The sequence below is a fragment of the Anabrus simplex genome, chromosome 8 (assembly GCF_040414725.1).
Source record: "Anabrus simplex isolate iqAnaSimp1 chromosome 8, ASM4041472v1, whole genome shotgun sequence".
In the NCBI taxonomy this organism is placed as follows: Eukaryota; Metazoa; Arthropoda; class Insecta; order Orthoptera; family Tettigoniidae; genus Anabrus; species Anabrus simplex.
Window position 1 is genome coordinate 77558642 of NC_090272.1, and position 16953 is coordinate 77575594.

A 16953-nucleotide genomic window follows, 5' to 3' on the forward strand; every position below is an offset into this window, starting at 1 on the left:
GCAGTGTTCGATTCTAGTCTTGTCACGTTTCTTTTGTGATTTGCAAGCCTAAACATGCTTAATGACGTCATCACTGCAGCACGTGCTTACTCTAGCTATCCCGTTAGAGCTATGCCCTGACATAAGAGGAGGCCTTAACAGCTTATGTATAGCCGCTGTTGTTTAAAGATAGCTGCTGTTAAGAAAAAGCACGTCGAATTTTTCAAATTACTCGCCACCACATTTCAAAGGTATGAGGTTTAGTGCTGTAAAGATACCTGCACGATGCAAATCTAGCTTTCTTCATCAGAGCAGCCACCATCTTGTGCGAGCACCTCTAGGCCGTATCATAAGGAGCTGTGTATAGTCACCGTCTTGTTGCTGCTACCTTGCGCATGCACCCCTAGGGCGTCTCATAAGAGCAGAAGCCATCTTGTGCAAGCGCTCTTAAGCTGTCTCATAAGAAGCTATGTATAGCAGCCATCTTGTAGAATTAGATAGCTGCCAATGCCAAAGGGCCTAAGTAGGAATCGAACCGTCGATCTCATCATTGGACTATGTTTTTCTTGTTCCTGATACTGCGAACCTAGGTATTAGGTAGAAATATTTTGTCCGTTTTCGAGATATTTAACATTTTGCATTTAAGCCCCAAATTTAATGAATCGAATCAGCACGGTACGTTATACTCTCTACCATAGCTAGACCTGATCATGTTACGAAGACTCGCTTCAATACAAGCTAAAACAGAGCGAATGCGAAAGGGCCTAAGTAGGTACCGTACCGTTGATCCCATCATTAGACTATGTTTTTCTTATGCTATCATGGTCCTCACACTGCGAACCTGCGTATTAGGCAGAAAAATTTTGGCCGTTTTGCTCTACGGTGCACCGTTTTCGAGATATTTAACATTTTGCATTTAAGCCCCAAATTTAATGAATCGAACTAGCACGGCACGTTAGCCTCTAAGCTAGCTTCCTTCATAAGAGCGGCAGCCATCTTGCGCAAGCACCCTTAAAGCGTCTCATAAGGAGTTGTGTATAGCCGCCATCTTATGTCCGCCATCTTGCGCAAGCATCCTTAGGGCGTCTCAAGCCATCTTGTGCAAGGACCCCTAAGCCGTCCCATAAGAACAGCCGCTATCTTGCGCAAGCATCCCTAGGGCATCTCATAAGGAGCCATGTATAACTGCCATCTTGCGCAAGCATCCCAAGGGAGTCTCATAAGAACCTGTGTATAGCAACCATCTTGCGTAAGCACCCTTAAGGAGTCATGTATAGCCACCACCTTATGCAATTAGCGTCGAGAGATGGCTGCTGTAGAATTTTTCTTTTTAAACTATCCGCCACCATATTTCAAAGGTATGTACCTAAAGAGTGTAGCATGAGGTTTGCGATGTAAGATGGCGGATGACAGCTGACAAAAAGCGCGTGAGTTTGTTTGCTAAACAAGAGCACGTGGAATTTTTCAATTTGCCGCCACCACATTTCAAAGGTATCTAGCTAAAGATGGCAGCACGGGGCTCTCTTGATTAAAGATGGCGGATGACAGCTAACAGAACTTTTCAAATTGCCCGCTACTACAGAGGGCAGCACGGTGTTCTGTGGATGAAAGATGGCGGATGACAGCTGACGAAATTGCCCGCATGATAGCAGCACAGTGTTCTATTGATTAAAGATGGCGGATAACAGTTGTCAAAAAAGCACGTGGCTTTGTTTGCAAGCAAGAGCACATAGAATTTTTCAAATTGCCGCCACCACATTTCAAAGGTACCTAGCTAAAGACTGCAGCACTGAGGTTTGTGATGCAAGATGGCGGATGACAGCTGTCAGAAAAAAGCACGTGAGCTTGTTTCCAAACAAGAGCACGTGGAATTTGTTTCCAAACAAGAGCACGTGGAATTTGCCGCCACCACATTTCAAAGGTAAGTAGCTAAAGAGGGCAGCACGGTGCTCTCTGGATTAAAGATGGCGGATGATAGCTGTCAAAAAAGCGCATGGGTTTGTTTCCAAACAAGAGAATGTAGAATTTTTCAAATTTCTGCCACCACATTTCAAAGGTATCTAGCTAAAGAGTGCAGCACTGAGGTTTGTGATACAAGATGGCGGATGAAGCTGTCAGAAAAAAAGCACGTGAGTTTGTTTAAGAGGGAAGCACGGTGCTCAAAGATGGCAGCTGTCAAAAAGCATTTTTCAAATTATCCGTCACCACATTTCAAAGGTAAGTAGCTAAAGAGGGCAGCACTGTGCTCTATAGATTAAAGATGGCGGATGACAGCTGTCAAAAAAGCACGTGGATTTGTTTATCTCGCGCTAGTGAGGTTAAGTTGGTAGCACTAAGGTTTAGGCCCGCCAAGATGGCAGCACTGCCGATGACAGGTGACGAATTTGCAGCTACTGCGATAAAGTAGGCAGCACGGTGCTCTGTAGTTTAAAGATGGCGGATGACAGCTGCACGTGGATTTGTTTACAAATTCAAATCTAGCGCTAGTGAGGTTAAGTTGGTAGCACTGAGGTTTAGGTCCGTCAAGATGGCTGCACTGAGGTTTGCGATACGTTGTTGTCTGTCAAAAAGCACGTGGCTGTAAAAAACACGTGGATTTGTTTACCTATTCAAATCTCGCGCTAGTTAGGTTAAGTTGGTACCACTGAGGTTTAGGCCCGTCAAGATGGCAGTACTGAGGTTAGCGATGCGTTGTTGTCGATGATAGCTGTCAAAAAGCACGTGGCTTTGTTTACAATTTCAAATTTCCCGCGGGAGGTGGAGGAGACCTCTGGGAGGCCTCTGGCTGTGGTGGTGTTGGAGGAGGTCTCTGGAGGCCTCTGGCTGTGGTGGTGGTGGAGGAGGCCTCTGGGAGCCTGTGGTGGTGGTGGCGGCTGAATCCCTGTATTGTACTACGCTAAACAACGATGGTTGGACCGAGCTCCATAGCTGCAGTCACTTAAGTGCTGCCAGTATACAGCATTCGGGAAATAGTGGGCTCGAACCCCACTGTCGGCAGCCCTGAAGATGCTGGGGCTGTACCTTAATTAAGGCCACGGCCGCTTCCTTCCCAATCCTAGCCCTTTCCTATTCCATCGTCGCTATAAGGCCTATCTGTGTCGTCTGGAAATCAGGCCATATCTACTCTCCTGGAAGGATATAAGAGAATTAAAACTACAGTTGTATTCCCCATAATTTACTGAATGACATGATGTATTTTGAGACGTTAATAAACAGCGTGTTTCGTAATACAATATTCGCGCGAACACCGTGGGAACCAAACGACTCGCCACATAGCGATCTCAGGTGTGTATCTAGGTGAAGCCTCCGGCGTGGCGTCACCTACTGTTCCTTATAAATGGAGAGAGATGTGTGGGGAGGCACTTCATTCCATTCTAACATTTTCATCAGTGCGGTCGCGAGTGTGTCAGTCCATCAGATGACTGCGCCATGAAAAACAAAGACTTCGTGGTAGAAGTTCAACAGGCGAACAGCGAGCAATTCGAGATAGGAGTGTGGCTAGATCCTGAACGGGAAGAATTATATACTTCTAACATGAATTCACATGCGGTTGAACATTAGGCATTCACTAAGTACATTTGGCTTGATACACGGCAAATTTCTGCCCTAACGTAAATAAGAAGGAGTAAGAGAGTCCGGAGTGCATCGCAGACGATTGACTGGGTGTTTGATTGCAGTTAGCACAACTGGAAACTAAGACAAGAGCTGCCTATAGCACGAGACATTCCAACACTCATATTCAAGGAGACGGCATCGCGATGAGGCAATTCCAGGAGCTGAGACTAGGACTGTCAACCCAGGATGACGACGGCCTGATGATGGGCTAGACTCAACTACCGAGTCCGCCATGGAGGGACAATGAGTTCTTCAGCATTAAGATAAGTTGAATAGGTGTTTTGGCATGAGTTAGGGACAGCAATTTTCGCAGATAATAATCTTTCAATTTCATTAAATCTTTATATAAGCCCTTTTGGCAACCAAGTGTTAACATCAGGACTAATGCGTGCATAGCCAGTGTTTTAGCTTTGTTTTATTATTGGTAACGGGGGAGATAGTCCAATCTAGGTTTGATGTCATGTAAATATTTTATTTTCTTCCTGGTGTTTGATAACGTAGCTAGTTGTAAAGCCACGGTCCTTAAAACATAAGGATATGCAGCCTTAGATTGGGAATTCATTATAGTGTATTGCGCTACATAAAGTCAGGGTTTGCATATTTATCTGTGTGCATGAATTTTACAGGGAGGGGCGAAGCAGAGGAGCATGTGTCATCAACGTCGAAACAGTGAGGGTTATCAAAATTTTGCCGGTGGTATTTTCCCACAACTTTGCACTCGATTCGAACCGGGGACTCAGGGATAAAGAAATATAATGTACGGATGATACTCCGTGGATTTTGATAGAGATATGATATAGAGAAGAGTTTCCATTGGATGAAGTAGACCTGATATGAGGTCTGGCACGTATGCCTTAATGTGAATCAGAAGGGAATGATCCCCATGTGTATTATAAAGAGGCTCAGAGATCCGAAAGAACACACGCTTTGAGGGAAAGGAATGTTTAAAGGTCCCATTATCTCGAGACAGTTGCCAGTTGTGTGTAAGCCAGGCCGAGCTAAGAGTATAGGTGTCAGCTGTTTATTTTGAATGGCTGGAAGTAAACAACCGTGCCCCAACCCCTCACTACAAGAGGTCATTGCCACAGCCCAGCACGCAGCGCAGAGGGAGAGATCCATCCATTACGAAGACTGCGAAATGAGTGAAGTGTTTCGTTTCCTTTGGCTTGTAATTATTTTCAGGTGCTGCAGAGTTTGTTGCTTTATTGTATGCTATTTCGTGTTGTTCTTACTTACTTACCTAGGGATCTGGGTTCAGGTCCCATCTGTGCTAGTGAGTTCAGGCTCACACTTAACTTCTGTGTTATTTTGGGGGCAACCAATGGTCCTGCATTTATGTTTATGTGTAGTTACATCCCGTATGTGAGGGAATTGATGTTAGGTTTAATTTACAAAATCTGCGAGAATTTCTGTTCCTAACATCATAAGTTTCAAACGTTGTGCCAAGGCGTTTTCGTGAAAAACCTGTTCAGACTTATCGCAAATTGAATTGAATACTAAACCAATTACCACGCGGACTTCATAAAGTATAATTGTTTCGTTGCCACCTTATGGCCAACAACTTGCATTTGTATTTACGTACTGTACGCATTTGTGTCATCTGTGTTTTTTTCATTTTTGTTTATGCTTTCGTTCATTAAAACCTAGTTTATTTTATCTTGTTCCTCATTTACTTACACAAGAACGTTTCCTGTCCTGTTAGATCTTTAAGATCCTCTGTAGTTAAATTTAATCTAGACACCGAACCATACATACGCTCGCCGATGACCTAGCCAGGTGAAGAACGGACAGGGACGATAGGTAAGTTTGCCCATCTCTGTATCCACCCATCTTGATTTAATTTCCCACGTGTTTTTAGGGGCGCGGAAGCATCAATGTTCACAGACTCAAGTTATGTTTCATTTTAGCAATCAGTTTGTGCGTGCTACTTGTATTTCCTAAGGTTCATCCTCATGAACTGTCCAAATCCTTATTCAAACTACAGACAACAGGCGAGACGAACAAGGACAGATATCCTTACAAACTCTTGTTAGGAGATAGAAATATTTCTTACGGAACGCTTTGTGATCTGACTCTCTTAGTTCCGTGATTGGCACTTCATTACTTCTTCAAAACATAGTTAAGGTAAGTACATGCTTCATGCAAGTGGTCAAGAGCCCTCTTCTGGACGCTATCTAACACTTACGAGGCCTGTTAAAAATAATATAACAGACTTTTGAAAATACCGCACAAATGTGAAGTCTTAGCTGTTGCCAGTAAGTGGTAATGCATAGTTGTATGCTTCTTAGGTAACTAGCCATTTGCTGTGCGTCCCTGAAAGAATTAGTTACCGAAGAGCAGCTGTTAGTTTGCGAATATCCTGAGTATGAGTTGTGATTGTCAGAATGTCTGAATATTACGAGCAGCTAATCAGCATTCGCTTCTGCTTAAAACTGAATAAAATATTTGTAAATACGTATCATATGGTGAAGAGGAAATTATATCATCACAGTGGCGCGGAAAGAATTGCCGAGATCAAAGAAAGTGTGACAAGTCAGGACAAACGTGAAAGTGTCGTTGTCGGTCTTTTATTGAGATGAGTACTATGCATTTCTATCTGAGTGTCAAATGATCAACAACTGGCTTTATTTCTAAGTCTTCAGGCATTTAAGATAAAATGTCTGGAGAAAACGACCAGAGATGGTAGAAAACAACATTCGGAGCCACCTCAACGACAAAGCGCTAGCTTATGCATCGCTGTTGATTTGTGCATTTTAAGGAACACAAAGATAACTGTGTCACCTCATCCATCGTACTCACCTGGCCTAGCCCCAGCATACCTATTCCAGTCTTCAGACTAAAATGCGCCCTGAAAGGAGGATTTCAGTCAATTAAAGAGGTCAAAACTGAAATAGCAGGTGGAACTGCGGGCGATCCCCCAAATTGACTTCCATATGTGAAAAAGGCGTTATGAGCGTTGTATTAAAGAAGGAGAGAACGAAGCTTACTAGGCCACAGGTAATCCCCGTAAAGAGCTGTTTTCGAAGTTCCATTATTTTTGGAACAGACATTGTACTACAGTAGGTCCATAGAAATACATGCCATCGGTTATGATTAAACAACGGATTTGTTTTCAAATGCATATTTTGTTTGCCTATATGTAGACCTCCAAAACCGACAAGAAAGTGCGTTTGTAGGTGAAATTGGACGAGTTATTAAGTTTAATAGTGCGTATATGTATGCATATTTGCAAATATTTGATATAAGTGCATACATATATTTCTGATTTATTGTGCATGTTTTCGACTTTGATTATGCATATTTCAACGTGTTTTATAAGCAATCTTCAGCAAAATGTTAGGTGAACTCTTTTGACATTGAAACGGTTCAAAGGGAACTGGCACTTATGAAGACACACTTCCAAATCCTACAGGAATCAATCAAGAAGCTAGAAAAACGTGCCTTGCGTGTTGGTGATTCGTTGGACATTATAGAGAACGTGAAGCGTGAATTAGAAGGTATCCAAGGAAATATCGGACCCCGTCTACGAACAAAATATTGCGATGTCCTGGAACGAAATCCGGGCGATATCATTATAGCTATAAACAAATATTTGTCTGGTGTTGATAATGTGGATCTACCACATTGTTTAAGACCTACACTCGCTCCTGAATTCAAGTACTGTCCTGTCACATCCATAGATGTAGAGAGTGGTCCAGCTGACGCCGGGACCGAGCCATCCCGTGCTTTTGCACGGAAACTTATGGAAGGCATGGTTTGCACATACCTTGTTCTTTAAGAGTAACTTCCTCAACCGCATTCGAACCCCTTTCGAAACATATGCTAGGACCTAGTATCAGTGCTTTAAGATCCTTTCTATAAATGGGTATGATGTCTGCCTTCATATAGAGAATTCTGCAGAGACATACTGAAACTTCTCATGCTCTTCCATACACGTTGCCATATCGACTGATCAACTGATGATCTTACTCGATGATGACTGTTGCGCAGTAATTTGGTGCTTCGGCAGAACCCTAACGCATGTATAAGTGTTTCAGTCTCGCTGCAAACAATTTGTCAGCAACGGGTTATGTTAAATGTAAAATAATGATGAGTATATTTATAAGATTTTTGCTTCTGAAACATATATCTTGATTGAAGGAATCATGGAAGCTTTTAATAGACTTGTATAAAATATTATAATTTTTGCTAGACTGGTTTATATGGTCATGAATTACAGTGTTTCAGAAACGAATGAGGAAAGTTTGATTACTGTATTAAAATAAAAAGTAAATTAAGGTTCTATCAAAAACTGACACATGTATATCTAAGTAATATATTCAGTTATATTCTTCATCTACTCGGAAAGTAAGTCATATTACAGTTAGTAATAAAATGTATTGAGAAACTGCAGAAAATTTGAGACTACATAAAAAAGATATCCGAAATGAACATCCCTTTCAGTCCACATTCCTGTCTGTATGTGATATCCTAATTATACACACTTCCTCAATGCTTAAATTTCCTCTTCACTGGATAGTTAACCCTCATATTTCTTCAAATGAACGTACGTTATATTCTCTGCGATATATCCACACACAACGAAGAGTCTGCGCTATAAATTTCATTTTCTCACATACAACAAAATGGAAAATGCATGACTTACATGGGTTTTAAAATACACTGTTCATGTGGAGGTCGAGCAAATATTCAGATCCCTAAATATTGCCACAATGCAATCAAGCTGTGAAGAAAATATAATCTCAGGAATGTCTCTGATGCTCTTCTTGATCGTGTTGACAGTTTACTGGAAATATTTGACATTCATAACGAGTGCGCTATGACGGTAACTTGAGTGCTGTAGTAGAAATGGCAAGGAAATGCCTACACAAGTAAATTAAGATGAAAAAACTTGTATAAAATTTTACAACTTTTGCTAGACTGGTTTATACCGTCATGAAATGATGAAGGAAAGAAAAGCGTATCAAAGATGTTGGGGTCTTTTTTATGTTTTTTGTTAACGTTTACGAAAGTTGATAATATCTGTGGATAGATGAGATAACACAAAATGCAGAAAATCCAAGTTATAAGTCAGTGTATGTGTAGAAGTCAAAGCACTGAGCCCAAGGTCACGCGCAAGTGAAAGCACCAGCCAAGTCTTTCGTAGCGCATATACAGTACTCGCAAGTTTAACTACCAGATGACATAGGGAAAAAAAGGAGGCATAGCAATCAGAATAAATTCCAAGGTGTCAGCAGAATAGCGCAGAGATTAATTTCTGGACCTTTACCCAGTAGGTATACCATGGTAAGTGCATAAAAAAAAGGGGAGGGGAAACAGGAATAGCAAAAACAGCCCAAACAACAAGGTTTAAATCACAAGATGTATTACAAGACCACCAGAAGGATGCATTTTTACAATCAAGAGCACCTTTGATAAATGTGAAACAAAAATATCAGTAATTACAACGTTTAGGTGCGTAAGCAAGAATTCCAAACTTTGCATGGAACTCCTCAAGGGAAAGTAGATTTTGAGATTGTAACAAAATCTTCTAAGTTGTGTTGGTAAATTAAAATTTCGTGTGGCTATTTCTAGCCGAGTGCAGCCCTTGCAAGGCAGACCCTCCGATGAGGGTGGGCGGCATCTGCCATTTTTAGGTAACTGCGTGTTATTGTGGTGGAGGACAGTGTTATGTGTGGTGTGTGAGTTGCAGGGATGTTGGGGACAGCACAAACACCCAGCCTCCGGGCCATTGGAATTAACCAATTAAGGTTAAAAGCCCCGACCCGGCCGGGAATCGAACCCGGGACCCTCTGAACCGAAGGCCAGAACGCTGACCATTCAGCCAACGAGTCGGACAAAACTCATGTCCTCATCCCGAGGTGGTGCAGCTCTTTTCAGGCACACCCCCATTGGAGGTGAGCTGCATGTACCATTTTAATCACATACCAGCCCTCCTGCCATTCTTAAATTTCTGGCAGTACCGGGAATCGAACCCGGGCCCCCGAGGACGGCAGCTAATCACACTAACCGTTACGCTACAGAGGCGGACAGTTGTGTTGGTAATAGAAAAAGAATTCATAAGGACGATGATAGAGACTATGAGTAGACCTAACCCTATTAACAAAACATAATATGTACATCTGCGGAAACACATTATGGAATAACTGGAAATAGCATAGCAAACATAGCAAAGGGATCTAACAACAATATTTTTACATTAAAAGAGAAAAAACACCATAATTACACACCATGTGAGAATAAGTTAAGAAAGAGTATAGGCTACTATTACAATTAAGAACGACGTAAAATTTGTGAAAATAGAAAGGAGGTCAACGGAACAGAAAAAGAAATACGCAAGGAGAGGGAAAATAATGCAGGATTAAAGGGAATGGCGAGGGTGAGAGAGGGTAAAAATCAGGCTGCAATGTCTATTTCCGTATTAATAAAATCACGCACACACAGGGCGTAGACAAAGTTCCGTGTCAATGGTAGAGTTCGCCGAAGCACAAGTCCTTTTTCACAAGTTTCTGATCAAGTCTGTAGGATTTGAAGTTGTTTAGCAAGGGACATGAAGTGTATGTATGCTAAGGCCTGAAGGGCTAAAGAGTGAAGAAAATCGGAAGTATTAAGACAAGTCTGTTCACCTGCACAAAGATGATATGATGTGACGTAGAATAGAATGTTTAAAATCGCCACGGGCGAGCCGTGCGAAAAAGTTCCTGCTCCCACTGCTTTACATGCACAATGAATACCTGACCGCAGATGGAAAGGCAGCGGCGAGTTATATAGTGGAGCGAAGCGTAGTCTGGTATATACGAGAAATAGGTGACGTAATCGAGAGCCGGCGAGGAAGGCGAGACAGAACGCAGTCGCTGGTGAGGCGAGTGAGCAGATGGAGCACAGTAAGTCCAGTAAGAATGTTTACGGCAGCACGACGGCGAAGTATGCAGAAGGTAAGATGTAAGATGGACATAGTAGCCATGATTTAGGGAGCACGTAACAAAGATGATTCCAAACAAGAACTGACGTTGATGAAATGCACAGAGATTTGGAGTCCAAGAAGAAACCAAGGGAAGCCTTTAGTGATAACCTGGAGAGGCTGCGTCAAGCGGAAAGTAGACATTTATGGACTGTAATAAAGAATCTTAGAAAGTGAGGGAAAAGGGGAAAAATTGTGTGTTGGTAAATAAGGTGAACTCATTGTAGAACCTAGGGAATAAGTGGATAGATGGAAGGAATATCTCGAAAATTTTCTCTACGTACAAGGAAATATTTCTGTTGAAGTCGCGAACACGGGAGTTCATAGCGAGGAGAACAACAATGATTACATTGGAGGAAGTGGAAAGGATGGTAAATAAACTACACTGTCATAAAGCAGCAGGAATGGGTGAAGTGGTGAAATATGATGGGAAGGCAGGGATGAAATTGCTTCATAGAGTAATAGGATTAGCATAGAATGTGAGTACGCTACCTTCTGATTGGACGAAAGCAGTAAATGCAGAGGAGAAACCGATGAAAACGTGTAGTGTCCATTAAAGCAAATTTTTCAGGAGAAGTGGAAAACTGATTATTATTACTATACAATCTTCCTGCAACAGCTGCAAGTTGCCCAAAGACAAATTCTTGAATTACTCAATAAATAATAATGCTGTTAGTTTCTTATTGAGATGCTGAATTAGATGCCGTTGTAAGAGATCAGTAATTTATTGGGGATGTTAGAAAGTTAATTTACATTTTGGACAATATAAATTTTGATCTATTTTACAGCTGTAGTACCCTGCTCTGCTCGAGCACTTTCTTTGAATGTTTACTTTTAGGATTTTATATTAACTGTCTGAAGTGATTTTTTGAAGATTTCTTTATTGTGACGTTGACTGCTAGTTTGCAATTTTTTTTGTAAATTTAGAGTTATTGTCATCTGTTTAATTTTGAGTTTTAGCTTGAGATTATAATTTCGCGTTAAACATTTCCTTGTGGCAGCCCAGATTGTCAGGAAAGTTCTATCTGTGTCTCACGAGAAGTCACGGCAGCTTGTAGATACAACACGAGTAACAGATACTACACTCTAAGCTACAAACATTCGTGACATTGTGAACACTCAAACAGATGTATGTTCACTATTAACTTGTTCATATGCAGCACTTATAATATTATAGTAGGCCGAATATGTAACTAAAGCACAATCGCACTACTAGTTTGAAGCTTCAGAACAGCACCTCATTTCTGAAGAGTAACCGCGGACAGAAAAGGTGTTTGTTGTTAGGCCTTGAGACTTGAGAAAGGCGCATGTGCGGAGGCCATGTTTACCCCTAGTACACGTACTCCTTACCCCGCATCAACGCGACCTCTCGTCAGACGACCATGGTCGCTGATTCTTTCAAACAAATAATAAAAGTAAGCTATAACTGAATGTATTTACGCCCCGCGCAATAAATATGATGTACACGATTCGAACTGTCACTGGGACTGCAACCAATCAGGCTAGGGACCTCGAAAATTATGGACTCAAAACAAATATAGATCTTTTGGGAATTTTCTTGTTCACCCATTCTCAACCCCCATGCCCATGGAGGCTAAACTTGGACTTAACGGCACACTTCATTTCAGCGACCCGAAAAGCCATGGATTCGACACTAATATCGGTCGTTTTTGTTAATTTTTACATATCAACCCCTCCTCTAGTGGTGCTAGTGGTGTAAGTCATGTGTGCACCAAGTTTAATTGAGAGCTATGCTGGAACATACACACAAGCATTCATAATCTCGGTCATTTTGGACATTTCCTTTTTTCACTCCTTCTCACCCTCCATGCCGATGGTGGATGAACTTGGACATAAACGACATTCAGAGTGTCAGTATTCATCTCAGCGACCCTAAAACTATGGTTTCGACATTATTTTCGATTATTTTTATATGCCACTCCTTCTCACTCACAATCCTAACGGTGCTAGGGATAGCTTACGCCCACAGTAAGATATTAAGTCATAAGTGCGCCAAGTTTGGTTGAAATCGCTCCAGTGGTTTAGGAGATGTGGAAAGGTATTTCTAAAAATGGTGACGTGTTCCCATCCTCCTATATAATTGCATTTTTTACTGGACTCTCATGATAAAGTAAGCCCTAGGGGCTCTTAAGTTGGGAGCGTAGGTTGGCGACTACGAGACCCTTAGCAGACTCCTGGCATTGCTTCCAATTACTTGTGCCAGGCTCTTCACTTTCATCTATCCTATCCGACCTCCATTGGTCAACTCTTGTTCTTTTCCAACTCCGACGGTACTACAACACTTGACGCCGCGGGAGTCTTTCATTTTCACGCCCTTCATGGCCCTTGTCTTCCTTTGGCCGATACCTTCATTTTTCAGTGTCTGATCCTTTCCATTTTTTTCCTTCTGATTAGTGTTAATAGAGGATGATTGCCCAGTTGTACTTCCTCTTAAAACAGTAATCACCACCACCACCTGATAGAGTAAGTAACTCTCGTCTAGCGACAATCTGTCCGTCAAGGTCGATCCAATCTCGGTGCGGATTTTCAATTAAATTAATTACATAAAATTACTCATCATAAAAAACTTCCTATCGGATTTCGTTCAAATAATTTCCTAAGCCTTCTCAGGAGTAATAAGAAGATTTTGTAAATTTTTTAGCGAGATTGGTCCAGTAGTTCTAGAGTACTTCCGAGATGAGCAAACAAATATTAATTGTTATATATTAAAAAGAATTATATGTTTTAATCAGTTTAGTGTATTGTTATCATCATTAGTTAACGTTAATTTTTTTTGTCCAGCTCCATGGTTAAATGGTTAGCATGCTGGTGTTTGGTCACAGGAGTCCCGGATTCGATCCCCGGCAGAGTCAGGAATTTTAACCATAATTGGTTAATTTCCCTGGCACGGGGACTGGGTGTATGTGTCTTCTTCATCATTATTTCATCCTCATCACGACGCGCAGGTCGTCAAATCAAAACACCTGCACATGGCGAGCCCAAGTCCTGGAATACATACGCCATTCCATTTTTTCATTAATTTTAATACATGCATACATGCATCATCATCATCATCATCATCATCATAGACCTCTGTGAATTTATTAAATGTCGCCACAATCTTCTATTTGCAACTAGTGCTGTGGCCTCATTTAATTCTATACCTCTTATCTTTAAATCGATATAATCTGAGTCTAACCATCGTCGTCTTGGTCTCCCTCTACTTCTCTTACCCTCCATGACTGAGTCCATTATTCTCCTAGGTAACGTATCCTCCTCCATTCGCCTCACGTGACCCCACCACCGAAGCCACTTTATGCGTAAAGCTTCATCCATAGAGTTCATTCTTAAATTAGCCTTTATCTCCTCATTCCGAGTACCCTCTTGACATTGTTCCCACCTGTTTGTACCAGCAATCATTCTCGCTACTTTCATGTCTGTTACGTCTAACTTATGAATAAGATTTTCTGAGTCCACCCAGCTTTCGTTCCCGTAAAGCAAAGTTGGTCTGAAAACAGACCGATGTAAAGATAGTTTCGTCTGGGAGCTGACTTCCTTCTTACAGAATACTGTTGATCGCAACTGTGAGCTCACTGCATTAGCTTTACTGCACCTTGATTCAATCTCACTTATTATATTACCATCCAGGGGGAGCACACATCCTAAATACTTGAAATTATCTACCTGTTGCAGCTTTGTATCACCAATCTGACATTCAATTCTGTTGAATTTCTTACCTACTGACATCAATTTAGTATTTGAAAGGCTAATTTTCATACCGTACTCATTGCACCTATTTTCAAGTTGCAAGATATTAGACTGCAGGCTTTCGGCACAATCTGCCATTAAGACCAAGTCGTCAGCATACTGCTTACTAAATTTTCACCTAACTGAATCCCTCCCTGCCACTTCATACCTTTCAGCAGATGATCAATGTAAAATACGAACAGCAAAGGTGAAAGATTACAGCCTTGTCTAACCCTTGTAAGTACCCTGAACCAAGATCTCATTCTACCATCAATTCTCACTGAAGCCCAATTGTCAACATAAATGCCTTTGATTGATTTTAATTATCTACCTTTAATTCCATAACCCCTCAGTATAGCGAACATCTTTTCCGTCGGTACCCTGTCATATGCTTTCTCTAGATCTACGAAACATAAACACATCTGTCTATTCCTCTCGTAGCATTTTTCAGTTACTGAAAATCTCATCCTGACAGCCCCTTTGTGGTCTGAAACCACACTGGTTTTCATCCAACTTCCTCTCAACCACTGATCGCACTCTCCCTTCCAAGATACCAGTGAATACTTTTCCTGGTATTCTAATCAATGAGATACCTCGATAGTTGTTGCAATCCTTCCTGTTCCCTTCCTTATAGATAGGTGAAATTACTGCTTTTGTCCAATCTGAAGGTACCTTACCAACACTCCACGCTAATTTTACTACTCTATGAAGCCATTTCATCCCTGCCTTCCCACTATACTTCACCATTTCAGGTCTAATTCGATCTATAAAATTGGAAGTTATTACAGGTGCTAGGAAGGGAAACATTGTTCCCATGCCAAGAATTACATTACTGTAGCTTCTACAGATCCCAACATGCCTTTCTCCATGGCAAGACTGCAGTTCTCGTTAAGGCTGGCATTTGCAATGGCAATAAACAAAGCCCAAGGACAGACTTTAAAGAAAATAGGAATCAGTATCCCCATCCAGTCTTTACACACGGGCAACTGTATGTAGGGGATGCAAAAGTTATTATTTAAAACAAACATGTGAACAAGGTGAAAATAGTCCACTATTTTCACTGTGTATACTAAAAACGTTGGTTCTAAAGAGGTTTTACTGTAAGATTCTGCTTCATAATACAATGGTATACTTATTCATTTTGTTTAGATTGCTTGGTATGAATAAAATAATAATGTCCGAGCTTTATACATTGGTACTTGATATCTAGGATAAGTGAAAGTTGTGTTCGAAAGAAGTGAGTAACGGAGGATATAAAATAGTATAAGTCTTCATTTTATGTTCGTGTCGTTTCGTTGTTTTAAAAACATTCTACACATTATTCCTTCAGGATTTTTTGGATGATAACTTACCTGCAGGTTTCTTTTATTATTTGGGACTTACAAAGAGTGTCTACTGACCATTACATGGCGACATATTTTAATTTTACTTAGATAATATAGGAGAAAAAATATGCACCTTGTGTTGCAGTGTGATGGGCCACACTTGCCAGTAAATGCAGTTCGCTGGAAGCAGTTCAAGGTCTTGCTGTTGAAGGGATAGGCCAGGGCCCATTTCTTTCACTGCATAAGCTGTTGGACAGTGGCCAAAAGAGACGGTATTTACTGCGTATTTCATTTTCGTTCACTACGTATATACGTAGGTGGATCAAAAGGTAATAATAATAATTTCGTATGGCTATTTCTAGCCGAGTGCAGCCATTGTAAGGCAGACCCTCCTATGAGGGTGGGCGGCATCTGCCATGTGTAGGTAACTGCGTGTTATTGTGGTGGAGGATAGTGTTATGTGTGGTGTGTGAGTTGCAGGAATGTTGGGGACAGCACAAACACCCAGCCCCCGGATTATTGGAATTAACCAATGAAGTTTAAAATCCCCGACCCGGCCGGGAATCGAATCCGAGACCCTCTGAACCGAAGGCCAGTACGCTGACCATTCAGCCAACGAGTCGGACGATCAAAAGGTTAGTTGCACTAACGCGCTGCATGAGCACACTGTGTGCCGCAAACGTCGGCACAGCGGAGAAAGGGACAGACACTGCCCACACGTCTGTTAGGCAGGTCGCTGTGGTGTCTCGTCTAGTATTGTGTGAATAGCAGCCAAATGCAATGGCGCGTCAACTGGACGTTTACTCCAAATATGAGGTGCGTGCGACAATCCGATTCCTATGGGTCAAAAGGAAGAATTGCACGGACATTCATCGTGAAATTAGTGTTGTGTATGGGGAGCGGGCCATTTCCCGGCAAGGTATCGCAAAGTGGTGTCAGCAATTCGAAGCCGGACACACGGATATCACGAACAACGATCGCGAAGGCAGGCCCGCAACGTCCAGGACCCGTGCATAGGTCAACAGTGTGAATGAGATCATTAGACAGAACCGGCGCATTAAATTGAGAGAAATTGCGACGCAGCTGAACATGTCGTATGGCAGTGTGTTCGCCATTGTTCACGAGGACCTTGGATATCGTAAGCTGTGTCAAAGATGGGTCCCACGTCTTCTCGCCGATGAAGACAAGGGATAACGTTTCCAATCCTCTCTGGCATTTTTGCAACGCTATGCCGCAGACGGCAACGGGTTTCTGCAGCGAATCGCCACAGGCGACGAAACGTGGGTTCACCACTTCACTCCCGAAACGAAGCGAACATCAATGGAA